The 17,846-nt window shown below is 37.8% G+C and overlaps 1 long non-coding RNA gene across 1 annotated transcript; it reads right to left on the bottom strand.

The window, feature by feature from the left end:
• Nucleotides 1-3,093: 3,093 nt before the first annotated feature.
• On the bottom strand, nucleotides 3,094-8,382 carry LOC142140398 (uncharacterized). Its single transcript, XR_012688454.1, has 3 exons — nucleotides 8,053-8,382; nucleotides 7,934-7,973; nucleotides 3,094-3,920 (listed from the first exon to the last, which is right to left on the bottom strand). It is a non-coding gene; the product is annotated as an uncharacterized LOC142140398 (long non-coding RNA).
• Between the last annotated feature and the right edge of the window lie 9,464 nt (nucleotides 8,383-17,846).

The raw sequence follows: 17,846 nt of genomic DNA, 5'->3' as shown, positions 1-17,846 counted from the left end.
TCAGTCTCGTGGACAAAACCATGTTACAATGCAATGGGTGCATATTAGCATTCTGTTTTGCACATAAGTTAAATACTGACTGCTTTTTCATGTAGCACACAAATACTTGATAGCTTATTTGTACACTGAAATTTAAAGTTGATATTTGTGTGCTACATGAAAAAACAGTCAGTATTTAACTTATGTGCAAAGCAAAATGCAAATTTGCACCCCTTGCATTGTACCATGGTTTTGTCCATGAGACTGAAATAAGAAGTTTCTTCAGTTAAGATCCTTAATGACTCAGGCCCGTTGTGCATAAATAGGCTATTGCTATATCTCTTTTCATGGGTCATGGACCATGTACTTTATGTGATGTAATTACAATTAATTCATCACCTAACACAAACCTCAATCAAACAAGCAATTATGCTCACCTTTCTGCTGTACTTTAGATTTTGGTCTTTGAAAGATGCTATTACAATTCAGTCATCAAATAGCAACACACGCTATAGGCAAATAAACAAATATGAGGAGATTTCTGGTGTCCTATATGTCAAATTACATTCACGCTTTTTTTCTAATGAGAAAATGTCATTAAATCACTGATGATAATGTAACAATTTTAAATTATAAATAAAAAAAGTGCATTCAGTGCTATAACAACATAAAACCACCACAACAACAAGAATATATTCTTCCAACAGCCTTGTAAGTCTTGGAGAATGTTGCTCCAGGCTTCCTGTGCATCCCTAAAGTGTTGCATTAACGACCTTAGGACCAGATATTGTAATGCAGTCCATTAGGTACAGCTTTAAGAATATATATGTTTCTTATTGTGAGTGCCTGCAGCATCAGCAGTTAAGGAAAGAAAATAATCATTAATTAGAAACACCACACACCTCTCACCTTACCATGTATGAGTGTACTCGTACTCTTCTGTGTCATTGTAATGATTATTTAAAGTCAGAATTGCAGACAGACACATATTGTATAGCCACAACACAAAGTGTTGCCCTGGAGGGCAATCTGCAATCGGTCAATCAGAGGGCAGCCAATGAGTAGCATTTAGCCAAAGTTGATGATCATCACCATCAGTGCGTATTTCAAACCAGCCCTCAAGCAGCTACAAGTGATACACCTCCTGATAGGCATATATGCATCTGTGGCTCGGTCTTGCTAGAGCATGCACTTACTGCACTTTGCCTAGGCTTGCACGACCCGCCTTTCCCCCTGTCCACTTATCTAAATGCAGTGGCGCATGCAGGGGGGGTTTCTGAGTCTCCAGAAATTCCCCCCTGCGCTAACTCAGTGCCCACCATATCGACACTGTCCTATACAGCAGCCGCAGCGCTGTCAAAGAAGCTTCTTTGGCAGCACCGCGGCTGCTGTATAGGACAGCGCTGCCCAAACGGAGCTGCTGCGCATGTGCGGGTGCATGCGCAGCAGCTCTCTCTCGTGGTTTTTTTTTTGTGTCAGGGGGGGGGAACCCCCCCTGACAATCCTGCGTGCGCCCCTGAAATGTATTGTAAAATGGAACCGAGTCTGCATATGAATAAAATCATCTTTTTTGTGTGCATGCAAATGTGTATGTTGCTAAAGAGGCACATACATTCATCACTACATGAGGGCTCTATTAGTCATCCTTTGGGTATACTTAATTGCAGAGCAAGATAAAAATAAACAGAAGCTCTTGTGCCTCATTTTGTATGGTGAATGCTCAAATCTGTCCTCTTTTCGCTCTGACATCTGTAGACAAATGGCTCACATGCATCCAGAGACAGTGTTGCTCCCTCACCAAAACTTTTGCTAATGGAGTGAGCATTTCTAAGCTGACCAGCACATATTTTACTATGGACAACAATTTTTGCCATTACAGAGAATGTGACATCAGTCCCAATACACTTTTAGAAGTGTCAGATTTCAAAGACTCTCAACCAGAGAAAGCTCCAAAAAATAGAGCAGCATGAGTACAGGTGGGACTACCACTGCTTGTCGGCTTGAGCACATGCAATGGAACTGAATGCTCAGATCTGACCTTTCAGCTCCATTGCTAAAAAATAAATAAATGCAACATTTGAAAAAAACACTTCCACATAATCAGCATTATAAATAAGGGGTCGTGAAGAATCGGACGTAAGCCTGACTCATAAGCGCAAAAGGCATCTTTGTTTGTTGCAAATGCGCAGAAGAAAAAATTTATATCTCAGTGTTTTTCCCCTTGTGTCTCTCTATGCTCAGAGAGAGAGAGGTGAAATCTGGAAGGGAATGGATGGGCAGGTGTAGACGCGGTACAGATAACACTCTCACATACTATACTGAGGGGGAAGTAACTGTAGATGTGCCTCTTGGAGGCGTATCTGTTCTGGCTCTTTTTTTTTACCTTGGTACAAGATCCGTGCTAATGATGACATGTACCTTGCTGTATGTTTTTTTTTTTTTTAAAAATGAAAACAAATAGTATACCGTTGGCAAGAAATTTCCCATGACCTGACCTCAGAGCATGGGAAATCCCCTGGTTACAAATATGACTGCAAAACCCCTAAGAACTTATTCGCGACAGGAGCTGTTAGCAGAGGTGGTCTTGCATCATTGAGTTCTACTTCAAGAAGAAAATGCCAGCACAGGACAAGTTGAACTGAGAGTGGATGGAGGCGGGTGGGATTTTTTTGTAGACACAATCCCAAGGGAATCCAGCCCCATGCTGACCTGTCTGGCGTACCCTAATGCTGGTACTGGTAATTTAGTGGAGACCCCATGGTTTTTGTCCCTCCAATTTTGCTAGTAACAATCCATTTTTATTTTATTATTATTTTTTTACAGTCTTACAGCTGCTGCATATGACACGTATAATACGCATTTAACATACTACTTTGAGTCTCATGTATCTTAAGATACATGCTGCTTGGAAAATATAGTACACCATGGGACACAATTTATGCTTAAGTAAGTGTAACTGTGTCCAACTCTACATAAAGCTCATAAGATATAACTTATATGAAATGTTATTTTTTTTTTAAAAAAATAATTAACTTTATTTCTTTAGTAATAAAGAAAAATGATTTAAAGAGAAATGGATTAAACAATGCTTTATTACACAAGCACTGACACAATTATTAATAAATCCCCCATGTACAAGTATCACTTGCGAGAATTGCCCATACTTAGCTTAGTGTGATAACACCAGCGGTACCGCCATTATAGGGCGAAGTAGAAACAACAAACAATCCAGCATTTAGAAAGAAGCAACTATTTTAGCTCTGAGTTTACTGTTACAGTCAGGCTTAATATAGCTCCCAACACACCAAAAACAAAAACAGCTATCTCCCTACTTCTGCAGTCTCTCCTTTCTGTTGATAAAGAGAAAAATGCAGCCTTCTTTCTTCTGTAATCATTGAAGAATGTTTGCAAAATATAGATATTTTTCATTTGTTCTATGACAGTTATTTTATTGCACAGCATTCCGACCCTTCTACCAGGGTGGGAAGTTTATTTCTGCTTGTGTTTTCTAATTGGCAGCCAGTCATCTTTTTATGTTTTTTTTTTTTTTAATACCCTTCATTATTGCTGGTAATGATCATGTGAAGCCCAGTGAAAAAAATGCTTGAAAATAACTGCTGTGTTTATCAGCAAAGTATGTAGCAAAAGCTGAAGAGTGACAAGTGAGAAGCCAACAAATTAATGTCATATGAAGATGGACCACCTAATTCACTGATGGGCAACAGATGCAAGCATTCTCTTGTGGTCCCAGGCATTTGTTCCCGATCTTATTGGAGCGGAGGCAGTCAACGTCCGCATCATGTGACCTCCTCTGCACGGTGGTGGGGGTAAGGCAGCATACTCGTAGGGGTGCGTGCACTATGCACTCCTTCATTTGTGTAGCCCTTTGAAGGCTGTAGGGGTGCTCCTGTAGCCCTCCAGTTACTTCATATTGTCCCTCACTGACCAAATAAAAAAATAAACTGCATATCAATTCAGGGCTGTTGTTTTTTAAAGAAATACAATTAATATGAATACAAGGTTTCCTCCCACACTCCAAAAAAAAACATACTAGTAGGTTAATTGGCTGCTATCAAAATTAACCCTAGTGCCTCTCTCTCTCTCTCTTTCTCTCTCTCTGTGTGTGTGTGTGTGTGTGTGTGTGTGTGTGTGTGTGTGTGTGTGTGTGTGTGTGTGTGTACATGTGTATGTTAGGAAATTTAGACTGTAAGCTCCAATGGGCAGGGACTGATGTGAATGAGTTCTCTGTAAAGCGCCGCGGAATTAGTGGCGCTATGTAAATAACTGATGATGATGATAATGATGATACAAGACAATAGAGTTATCAGTCACCTATCGCCATGTGTATCTATATAACTTACATGCAAGCCAGGTACCCTGTTCCGCAAAGAAAGGACCAAGGCAAGAAATCCACAAATGGGTATTAGAAGTCATAAAATACAACCAATAAAATTAAACTATGAGCATTTATAGACAACTATTTGTACCTGCACTATAGCTATCATGGTTTATTTATAAAGTGCCACAAAACTTTGCAGCACCGTTTAATCAGTATAACAAATCATACAAAAAAACAAGACATACATATAAACAGAATAAAGACATACAAGGTTGATAAAGAAGCTACAGACACGAAACAGAGACAGTACTAAAATCCTAACACCCAATTAAAGCGGTGGGATCAAAGCCGTATTAGGTTTTTTTTCCCTCTATGCTGTGATATAAACTTCTTGTTTTTCATAAGCAGCACTGAGACTGCTATATCCATCAAGTTAATCTTTTTCCAGGGAAATAGTTGCTCTTGAAACAGCGGCAGAACCAGGGGCGGAGGGGAGAGGAAAAGCAAACAATTCCATTTCAATTTCTAAACAGCAACAATGAGCTTTTTTTTTTCCTCGTGCCAACGATGCAACTCGCACTCTGTACGTGTAATATGCTACAGAGGGATGGATGAAATAAGCAAAAAGAAAAACAATCCAATTGATCAAAACTGACATTTCACACATATACCAAAGCAATAAAAATGACAATGAAACAGAGAACCAGAAATGTCATTAATTTAATTGGCGTTTAACATCTGCAAGTTGCAGCACACCAAAGATTCAGTAACAAGAGGAAAAAGTATTTGCATCAAAGTGAAATGAAAACTTCCATGGTAGCTGTTTTTTCTGGCAATTTATTAAATGAAAGGAGCTCTACAATTTCAAGAAGCAATATATCTATTCTCATTGCAACTGATTTACAGTTATACACAAGACATGAACTTCTTCTTTATGATTTGGTGCTTATATCTTTCATACTTCGTATGTGTGGTTGGGAAAAAGCATTACAATAGCTACTTATTTCATAATGTATATGGACATTTCTCCAAAGCTTAATAAGTTCACAAGGAACAGGGCAAGAACAAAACTGCTCGCAGATAATTGTTCATAGGGACAATTCAGTTTAGGATATTTACACAATATTTAACAGTCCTATTGCTTGCCCACCATCTTGTTATCTGCTCTCTCCACCATTGCTGTCCAGCATCTGTGCCCCATTTCTTAACTTGCTGTTGTCCCTGGTCTGTGACGAGAGTGTCCTCTGTCACAGAGGGCACACTCGCTAATCTGCCCTCTGGTAACTTCACAAACCCAACACTGTCACTCCTCCAGCTGTGTGATGGGGTGAAATTAATGTTTGGCTGAGGTGGGGATATAAGATTTGGTTGTATAGATAGGTTATTGTCTGGCTGTGGTTGCTTGAGTTAGTGTTAAAGGAAAGATAAATCAGAAGGGCCTGATCTATTTTGAGTAATGATCTGTAAATCCCCTCATAATAAAAAATAAGTTAACTAGAAGCAATAATGAACTTTCACAGCACATATGAGTTTTTGATCTGTAATACACCTATTTTTTTTTTTTTGCTCACTGCCTTTGTATTTCACCTAAGTACCAAAAACAATCGTTTAAAATATGGTACGTTGGATATCTTTTGTACCTTCCAGGTGCATGTCATGCAAATAAATAAATAAATATATATATATTGGTTTTTTTCCCTAATTTATTAGCTTTTGGTGTTTTTTTTCCCCTGATTTAAAAAGACTATGTACTTTTACATCGCCTTTACCAGATGACGTACTGGGAACACTACCATCAGGACTGGTGACAGAACCTGGTTGCTGATTCTGCTCATATGTGGACTGCTTTGAATCCATTTTAATGAGCCCAAACCACTTGTAGTGCAAAAAATTGTATAAATACTGCTGATAAATATCACTTTTGACAGCAAGAAAAATTATTCTTTCACACTGGGGAATATATGACACCCCAAAGCACTTGTAGTGCCAAAAATTGTATTAGATACATACTGCTGACAAATATGATTTTTTTTGACAGCCAGAAAAATTAGTGTAAAACACTGGGGAATATGGGACCCCCAAAGCACTTGTAGTGCCAAAAATTGAAAAAAAAAAAGCCTCCTCTATCCTCCTCTCTTACTGCTCTAACAATTGCTAATAGAATTGGTATTAATAATAATAGAATTGAATAGAATAGAATTGAAACAATAATGTGTACAATTATTGCTCTGTCCCTGTGCTAAAATAGCCTGTGACCTAACCCTGCTCTCTCCCTCTGTCAAATGGCGATGGATTGCTGTGGAGGCGGGTTTTTACGCTTTTCAAATCTCGCGAGAACCGAGCTCAGAAATACGAATACGTCACGATACGTTTTGCCTCGTTTTCGATACCGAACGGGCGGGAGAGTACCGAGCGTGCTCGGCTCGGTACTCGGATAGGCGAAGTTCGGGTGGGTTCAGATCTCGGGGAACCGAGCCCGCCCATCTCTAATATATATATATATATATATATATATATATATATATATATATATATATATATACACGCGAATACTGATGTTATAAATAAAATATAAATTAAATACTGAAACATACAAAATGAACACATGTAACAATGACAGACCTGGATTGAATCATGCAGTTAACACGTAGAGATTATTCACACTTTTTCACATTGTTGTTAGTGGAGTTGTACTTTCCCCCCTGCCCATGATCTGCCAGGGTACAGGAGGCTAAGTAAACCACCTCCTGGAGGAAACCCGCATCCACTGGACCACCATGGAAGGAAAGCGCATACAATATTTTATTTACACACATTTAAAATATTAAAACACACATTGTTAAACATAAATATCCATTTCTACTATTTAATTCACTAACAGGCACTACAGTGCCACACATTTATCTTTACATTTATTATATGACAGACATATTTAAATACATTTTTACACTAGGCGCCTAGCACCTTGATATAACCCAACTGATGCCGGACATTAACCTATCTGATGCGACCATTTTGACCATGTGATTTGGGGCCCTGCCACAATCAGACATTTTACAAATGGCCATCTTGTGTTACTCTTCACTCACTGTATACGTTATATATAGCTGTCGGCACATGGTCTGGAAGCAGCTTATTCAGGTTTTTCCCTCCATAACCTCAAATGAATAACATGTTTTTGGAAATAGCCTTAATCCATTATCATATATTTTCAACAAATATAACTAATGAGAGATTTAAACACCAATAGCCAGACTGTAAAATTAATTATCACATTCCAGAAATTATGTTCAAAGAAAATTATTTTGTTTGCTGCTATGCAGTTTCCTTAAGTCTTCATCTATCATAAAATAAGAATTTTTTTTTCATAGGTGTGTGTCCCGGTTATTCAGAATATGGATAAAAAATCAAATACATATTAGATTAAACAAAAATAACTTTTATTCCTATATATAGAAAACATTAAGTAAAATATAAAGCTATAGATTATGTAACAGTAGCACGCTGAATGACAGTAGCAGCATGCATATTGGGAAAGCATTTGTATAACCAGCACTCAGCTGAGCATAAATAATGTCAGTTTAATATTAAGTATAGAGAAACTGATTTACTAACCTGATTGTCAAACACAATCCTTTTTGTCTCTGGATATATGCTGCAAAAATAGGTGATTGAAAAAAAATTGTAATAAATTGAAATGATCCATGACAACAAGTATAGTACAAATAACTTACATTCCAGACCATCTTCTACATGAGGAGTAATATCACAGATGTCATCAATGATGTCACTTATTGTGATGGGTCATTCCACATCAGATCACCCAAAAAAAGATGAAGTGTCCACCACCCATCTCAGATTTGTTTGAAAATTTTTTAGTTAAAAGAGGACGTCAAAACAACTATTTCTGCCAAATGTCTCGACTGCCATGATTGACTATCTTTCTGTGTCTCCCTCTCTCTTTCTCTGGAAAAATCAGTTTTGGTTTCTCTAAAGGGAATCCCCTTCCCATCAGTTTCTGTTTGTTTCATTTCCTGTATGGGAGTTTTATCCCATTGCCTCAGTTTAGTTCACTTTTTTGGTATGGTTTAATGTGTAAATTATGTATGCTGTACAACAGTAATCGAGCATCAACTTCATTATTTTTTGTCTCCACTATGAAATAGAGTATCCTGCTGATTTTTTGTGATAGTAATGTATACCTTCTGTAAATACCCCCCCCCTCCCAAAAAAAATGGGATCCCTAATGTTGATTGAAGCTAGCATTTTTAATACCATTAGAAAAACGTGCTTTTTTGCCATAACGCAAAACATGAGGCAGATATATTAATTTGGTTTGGATTTTTGGATTCGGGACAAAGAGTTACCTTAGGGGTACAAATTTTGTGATTATTCTTTAATAAACACCCGTGATACTTCAAATAAACTAGATAAAGAAGCCGTGATTAGTACATTTTTTAATAAATTGAAAAATCAATATTTAATCAACTAATTGTCAGACAGTCGAGATATTTGGCAGAAATAGTTGTTTTGACATCCTTTCTTAACTAAAAAAATTTGAACAAATCTGAGATGGGTGGTGGACACCCCTGGTTGAACTGACATGGAATGACCCTGATGTCAATTGTAATGATACCCATTGCGATGTTAATATTATCACTCATTGTGAGGTCATCACAATATCACTTGCCATTGATATGGCATCAATAATGTCAACAAAGAACAATGTCATCAAAGATAAATTATAACACTGATAACATCACATTGGGGGACATCACAAATATAATTGCAATTGGTGACATCACAATGAGTAACATAAAAATAGGAGACATCACTGATGACATTACAAATAGCTTCATAGTGGGTGACCTCACAATGGGTGATATTGCAGTTAGTGATATAAATATTAATGGATGACACAAAACTGGATGGCATCACAATGATTGACATCACAGTGAGTGACATCTTCGATAATCTCACAATAGCAGAAATCAATAATAACCTTATAATGGATGACATTTAGAGTTACCAAACAATGGATGAAATCACAATAAGTGACATTCCTGATGGCATCACAATGGGTAACATGATAGATTACATAAAACGTAACATTACTGATATCACAATAGATGACATTACTCAAATCACAATGTCGGCCATCATAAAGGGTGACATTACTGATGAAGTCACACTGAGTGACTCTGTTGACTTCACAATGGGTGACATCACAGATATCATCACAATAGGTGACATCACTGATGACATCACAAAGGGTGCTATCAATGCGTGGCATCACTGTTGACATGACAATGAGTGCTATAACAGTCATCACAATGAATGACATCAAAATATATGACATGACAGATGAAATCATATTGGGTAACATCAAAGATATAATCACAATGGGTGACATCCCAATGGTTGACATAACTGACATGATGTATTAAAACACCTATGGGTGACATCACACAAATGACATCTTAATGGGTAACCTTACAGACTACAGTACATCACAATGAGTGACATCACAATGGGTGACAGAATTGACATATTAATGGGTAATAAACAAACCTATGGGTGACATCATTGACAGCACACTAGGTGACATCCCAATAGAGTAAAAATCAGTGAGTGACATTACTCATTTGACAATGAATTATATCATAGATAACATCCCAATGGGTAAAATCACTGATGAGCTCACAATATGTGACATCACTATAGGTGGGTCATACATGGGTGACATCATTGAAGACATAACTGCCATCATAATTCGTTATATCACAATGGGTAACATTAATTATTGCATCACCATAGTTGTCAACAATGTGGTTGATATTACAATGAGTGAAATAACTGTATTCACAATGGATGACATACAAATAGGAGACATCACCATGATTGATATAACAATGGGTGGCATCTCTGATGAGCTTACAATATCTCACATCAATAAAGACCTCACAGTGGGTAACATCACAATAAGTGACAACTCTGATGACATCACAATGGGTATCATCATAAAGGGTGACCTCACAATAACTGACATCTCTGATAACACTAGAATGGGTCATATTTGGTGGAATCATTGATAACATTACAATGATTGCCATCACTAATGACATTACAATTAGTGACATGGCAGATGACATCATTGACATTACTGACAATATCACAATGTGACCTGTTATGTACGTCTAGTTGCTATCCAATAACGATTGTCCAATTGCCGATATGTGGTTCCAAAGCACAATGTGATTTAATAGCCAAAAGTAGCAGAATAACAAGTCAGAATAAAATAAGTACAGCCGTTACTTATCGCAGGTGCTCTGGATCCAGTGTACAGTCATTCAGGTCTGAAGGCCGTGGTCAAGTAGACTCACTACTGGGTCCAGAGCTCCTGCTTATATACAGTCAGTGAGTACAGTAAAACAATGCAGATGATGTGGCTTGCTTCTATTGGTCCAGGCTTCAGGAAGGTCCAGTGTACTGCAGGTCATAGTCCAGTTCAAACCAAAATATCCAAAGGTGGGGGTCAGCTCTCCAGGGGAAGCACTCCGATTTTCCCACCAAGAATCAAGTTTAAACTAGTCTATTTACATTATACAGGTAGTATTATTTTAAACATTTATTTCCTAACAACGCTAACTAGAGTATGCAATGTGCGATCCCTTCGGCGAATGAACCGGACAACTGCGGGTGAATAGGGGAATAAAATGATACTAAACCTGACATATTTCCTGCAACCTGAACCCTTGATTTCACTAACATGTATATAACTTATGATATGAAACAAATACTGCTGCATTTCGACATAAATAACTATGTGTTGCAACTACAATTAATGTGTACTAATTACAAATGTGTATGTTCGTGTGAATGCGTGTAAATGTGTAAACTTGTTATTTGGCACGTGTTGCGGCTGGATACGCTTCCCCACGCTGTAGCATGCTCTACGCATAATTTTCAGACAAAGACAACCAAGTTTGCTAGATATTAATTGAAATGACTTTATCCAATTTGCTGACTTCGACAGACCTGACAGATATAATTGCTATGGTTGAATTCTCATTGGGTGGCATAACGGACATCATAATTAGTATCAAAAATATGGGAGACAGCACTGGCATCACAGATGACATCACAATAAATGAAATTACTGATGACATCACAATGAGTAACATCACTAATGACATCACACTGGGAAACATTTCTTATGACATTGTTCTTTGTGGCATCATAATGGATGACATTTCTGATTATATCACAAATGGTGATATCACAATTCATGGGTGATACCGCAATGGGTGATATCACTGATGACAATAAAATCAATGATATCCAATAAGTGACATCACTGATTACATCACAATGGGTGACATCAAAATGATTACAAATGGTGGCAATAAATAACAACTGAAGACATCCCAGTGGGTGACATAACAATGGGTTAAAGCACTATATATCACAATGAGGGAGATCATAAATGGTTCCATTACTGATAACTTTGCACAAGCTGCCATCACTTATGACATCACAATGTGACATAACAAATAGAGACATAACTGACATTATAAGTGGCAACATCACAATGGGTGACATCACTGATTACATCACAATGGGTGACATCACAGATTATATCATTATGGGTAATGTCATAATTGGTGACATCGTAATAGGTGGTAATGCAACAGGTGACATTATACACAGTGGATGACATACCAGACATCACAATAAGTGACCTCCTAGTGGGTTATGTTACAATCAGTGACATCATTGAATCACAGTGAATGAGATTGCTCATAACACAAAGACTGAAATCACAATTTGTGATACCGCTGATAACATCATAATTATTATTATTATTATTATTAATATTTATTTATAAGGCGCCACAAGGCATCCGCAGCGCCGTACAGAGACAAACAAAATCACAATACAATGGGAGACAGCACAGTACAGTAAACACAGCAGCTCAGTACGCTTAATGCACAGCTAGAGAGGGCGGGGAAGGGGGAGGGAGGATCCGCAAACGACGGGGCCCAAGAAGGAGGGCGCGGAAGACAGGGAGACCCCCAGGGGGGAGGAGGGAGCGAGAGTGGACGTGGGGTGGAGGACCCTCGAGGAGGAGGGCTAAGTAGCTGGAGAGCAGAGTTAGAAGTGGTGGAAACAGGAGGAGAGATGGCCCTGCTCAGAGGAGCGTACAATCTAAGGGATTAATCATAATGGGATACATCACTCATTGTCTAAAAATGGCTGACATTCCAGTAGATGACTTAACAATAGGTGACAACACTGATGACTTCACAATGGATAACATGACAGGTGACATCACAAAGTCACCTGTCAGCTGACATCACAGCGAATGACATTATAATAGATTACATAACTGATGACATCACAATGTTTGACATGACAGGCATAGTAATAAACCTATGGGTGACATACAGATGACATCACAATATGTGAAGAGGTGACATCACAACTAAGATTACAATGAGTTACATAACAGACATCATCATAGTGGGTGACATTACTGATGATCTCTAAATGGGTTGTATCCCAATAGATGACATTTCTGAATACATCAAAATGGGTCACATCATACTGGGTGACATCACTGACATCACAATGGGTGGGTGATACTACAATGGCTGACATCACTTATGACATTCAAACTAATGATATCACACTGAGTGACATCATTGATTACATCCCATTGGGTGATATCAAAATGGTGACATTACAACTGGTGATATCACATTGATATATCTGAAAACATCACAGTGAATGACCTCAAAATAGCTAACATCATTATGCACGCGTGACATCACAAATGACATCACAGTGGATGGCATAAGTGACATCACAATGGGTGACATCCCAATAGGTGAAATCACAATTAGTGACATAACTGAAATCACACTGGATGACGGCACAATTGCTGACATCACAATAGGTGATATCATGGAAAGCATCATAATTGGTAACATCTTTAATGACTTTGTAATTGGTGACATCAAAATGAATAATTACTTCACAATTGGTGAAATCACAATGGACGTACAATTGTAGTTGCTGACGTAGACGTAGACTGTAGTTGCGAACATCACTCAGTGTTAAAACACTGATTATATCACAATTAATGATATAAAAATGAGTGACATCTTAATAGGTGACAACACAATAAGTAACATAATTCACATCACAATGGGCGACATAAAAATAGATGGCATCACTCACATCACAATGGGTGACAACACAAAGGGTGACATCATGGTATATGAAATATACCACTAACATCACCATGGTGACATCATAGATAACATCACAAAAGATTACATCATTGATAACCTAATGGATGATAGCACTGATTACTAATGACATCACAATGGGTGATATCAAAATAGGTAACACCAATGATAACCACACAATGTATGATATCATCAAATATGTCAACCATCTACATTGAGTTATCATCAAGTTCCATATCTGGTACATATTTTGGCTGCATTTTGTTTTATTTCATGATTGGGCATCTCCTGTTCCTTCCTTAAAATTTTCATCTTATTTAATATTGCTAGCAATGGGATTTCAGCAGGCTGACACATTCATTTGTATAGTAACATGAGGTTTTTGTGACAGTGTCGTTGGTTGAACAATCCATATTCTTGTTCTTTCCATAAACAAAGGACTGGCTGGAGGTGTGCTAGAACTGTTTGAAATGAAGATGTTGGGTTTCAATTACATACATCACTGGTTTAGTGTCAATAAAACATCTCACAGTCACACAGAACATCTATTACAACTGTAACTGTCACCTCAGAGACATCCTCCATCTTGTGGTTGGCATCTATATTGCCTAGCTACGTTCATTACCAAAAAGACTACTGATTGTTGATATAGAAAGAAAAAGAGTAATTGTTCTATTTGATATGCTGTTTGTAGAAATGTAGAAATGTGTTTAAATCCGCTCCATAACTGTTGCCAAAACACTCAAAAACAGTGAATATTTATTTAGATTAAGAGATAAATCTTTGTGAGTAGCATTGCTTATGACTAGAAAATTTTAATTATACGGCATTTGTTGCTAACCATTATTTGCGCCCCAAAAACAATTTAGTAATATATTGTTCCTGAAAAATAAATGTGACGTTACTTAATTTTTGGTGTCCTACATGTAATTCAAAGAAGAGCATCAGGAGACCAGGTACTACACTCTAAAAACACCTACCAATTGGAGTGTTACAGTATCCCATCATCCTACTGTAGATCAACAGTATCTGAGCATGTGGTAAAATAAAACTAGTTTTAAGTGCAAACTCTTTGGGGGAGTTCCAATTCATCGAGGTGTGCCTCCACAACAGTATACGGAGACACACTAAGGCGATGTCTGGCAAGAAATTCAAACTGGTGAAGCTCAGAGGGGAATATGAAGAGCATTTTAAACAAAAGTGAAATTTTTGGATGGAAAGGATTACCTCTTATCTTCTCTCCAGATTTTTGTAATATTTGATTTTATATATAAAGTCTTTTAATTTTAGTCAAGGGCGTGTTCCTTACAGATGTCGGTCGTATGCCCAGGTATGACAATGGCCTTCTTCTTATCACTGGCAAGAACTGCTTCGACTGGTGCATGACTTGCCACAGTAGAGTTTGTGCCTTAAGCTCATTGTTAGCTTGTTTTGTGGGGGCCCAAACTAACCAAGCACTAAATTGGCACTGCTTGTCGCTGGAGTGCTTGCTTTGTTAAACTGTACATGTCCTTTTCAATATCTTACTTAAGGGTGGGTTGGAGGGCCAAATACAATTCCATTTTCCACCACTTTTCTTTTCTGCCACTGCTGTGTGGAAATGTTTACTCTATGTGCTATGAACTGCCGTGTGTTTGTGTCATTGCTCTGTCGCTTAGCATCCAGCCAGGTCATTGCAGTCTTTGTTTGAAAGTGTATGAAAATAATATTATGACCTGTGAGGTTGTCAAAATTGACTGCAAATGACTTAAAATTTGTGTTATTGAGGTTAATAATAATGTAGGGAAAAATAAAGCAAAAATATGTAATTTTAGCAAAAAAAATAGGGATTTTAGAAATAAATTGTGATTCAAAACCAAAACCAAAGCACACAAGGGTGGTTTTGCCAACACCACAACTAAAGCCAAAACACAAGTTAATCCAGATCAAAAACAAAAACCAAAACCAAAACACGGGGGTCAGTGAACATCCCTACTTTTGCTAAACTTTCCTAAATGAATCAGGCCCAGTATCTTTCTCAAAAGAGAGAATTGCCAAAATTCAGCAACTAGCTTATCAGCTTCAGTCTTATTAAAGGGTCTGGATAACAAAGTATCTCTGCCTCCTAGGACTGTTTTCTCCACAATAGATATTCTTCCTTGGGCAAGGTAGCATAAGTGATATCTAGATTTGGACATACTCAATCCAGTGCCGTCTTTTCCGACTGGGCACGATGGGTAGGTGCCTGGGAGGCCCAACGGACAAGGAGGCTTGAGGCAGGACTCCTGAAAAAAAAAATACTTACCTTTAGCGGTCACCTAACCATTCAGGTCAAGTTGTGATCCGGCTACCTCCCTGGTCCCCTCTTCCGCGCAGCACGGAGGAGCGCAGGACAGCGACAGCGACGAAGAAGAGAAGAGGATCGGACTCGAGAACAAGACGCTTGAAACGTAAGTTAAGGGGGATTTGAAAAAAAGAAAAGTTTTATATATATATATATATATATATATATATATATATATATATATATATACACACAAATAGTACAAAGAAATCTCTGATATGGTGACAAAATGCAACATTAAGAGACTACTTGGAAGATGTTTATTTTCTGGTGCAAAGATTAATTGTTGGATCCTGGTACTGCAGCCATTCCATAAATTCTGGATTTTCCTCAGAAGGTACTGGATATGTTTCTTGCTCTCAATACAGTGAAAGTTCAAGTGTCAACTGAAGTGGCATCAGATAAACAAATTATGTAGTTCTCTCAGACTGTGAAAAGAACCAAGGCTCTTATAAAACCTTTTGTGGCACAGTAGGTGTTATAGGCTCCAACTTCTGATCTCTTTAAACCCTTACAAGGTCCGTCTCAAATGGTTTACACTTAAAGTGTTCCTCCTAGCAATCAAAACTGCCCATTGAGTGGGAGAACTACATGTCTAATTGTGCAAAGAACATTTCCTGCATATTTGCATGGATAGTGTGGTATTATGAACCAATACTGCTTTTTTACCGAAGGTAGTCTTTACTTTTCATATAAATCAGGGAGTCATTCTTCCTTCCTTTTGTTCATAACTAACCAGTAATAATAAAAAGTGGTTACATACGTTGAATCTGCTCAGAGCAATTTCTGTATATCTTTCTAGAACAAAACAAAACAGGAAAACAGATCTGTTTGTTCTTCCTGTAGGATCTCATCCAGGCCAAGCTCCATCAAAACAGACTCTTGTAAGACAGATCAATGTCATCGCGCAAGTCTACAATGGGAATGATCGTAAGGTGCCATAAGTAATAAAAACACGTTTAATGAGGGCAATATCTCAACCTGGATATGCAGGGCACAGGCTTCAGCAGATGGTTTATGCAAAGCAGCAGGGTGGTCATCTTTTCAAACCTGTACCAGATATTGTACTGATGCTCAGTTAAGAAGGTATATCCTTCAAACAGTTATTCAGGTGAGCTGAAGGACTTTAATGCAGTTAGGGTATCATTGACCAGTTATGCCTGTTCTGATGGGATTTTTAATATCATACTTTACATATATGCTTTTATTACAATTAACAGACACTTTCAGTAGATAAGATCGATTTTTATATTGCATTACCATAGCTGAATTCAGTCAAAAGCGTCTATTTATTAAGCTGCAATGAGCCCTAAATCCAGTGAAAAAAGCTCTTTTCTCCAGAGAATGGCCATCACAGATTTTATTTCAGATTATTATGAGTTCTCACCGTTTTCAAAGATTTCTTCTTGCTTAACGTATTCTACGTTGGTCACTGCAGTTCCCATAGACCTCTGTGAGGACTGAGATCTGCTCTCATTTAACAAGTGGTGAAAAGCTTTTCTTTTTACCGTCTGCCATAAACAAAATTCATCTCAGGATGGTGTTAGGTTACATTTTCAATGGAGCCCTGAGTTCTCTACCACTGTCAGAGTAGATGCAGTGGATCCATGGTTGGGTCCCATTGCTATGCACATGCGCTTCTTTAGCTGCGCATGCCAATAGTCACACAGGCTTCCAGTGAATAAATATTTAGAGAAGGGTTTCTCATTGGTAAACCCTGGTGTGGTAAATGCAAGTATCATTACACTCTGTATCGCTGCGGTTTGCAGCGATACAAAATTAAACTTACTGCTTCAGTCCTCTGCAAACAAAAGAAAATTGTTGTCTGGCACTCAAAAACAAACAATATATAAATCACTATGTGTCATAATATACAGAAAAGTGAATTTTATGCACAATATAGCTATATTGGGATTAAGGTCACCTGCCACGTCAAGGCATCTCCTGAAGA

Source organism: Mixophyes fleayi, chromosome 2 (assembly GCF_038048845.1).
Source record: "Mixophyes fleayi isolate aMixFle1 chromosome 2, aMixFle1.hap1, whole genome shotgun sequence".
NCBI lineage: Eukaryota > Metazoa > Chordata > Amphibia > Anura > Limnodynastidae > Mixophyes > Mixophyes fleayi.
This window is presented reverse-complemented; position numbering and strand designations above follow the sequence as displayed.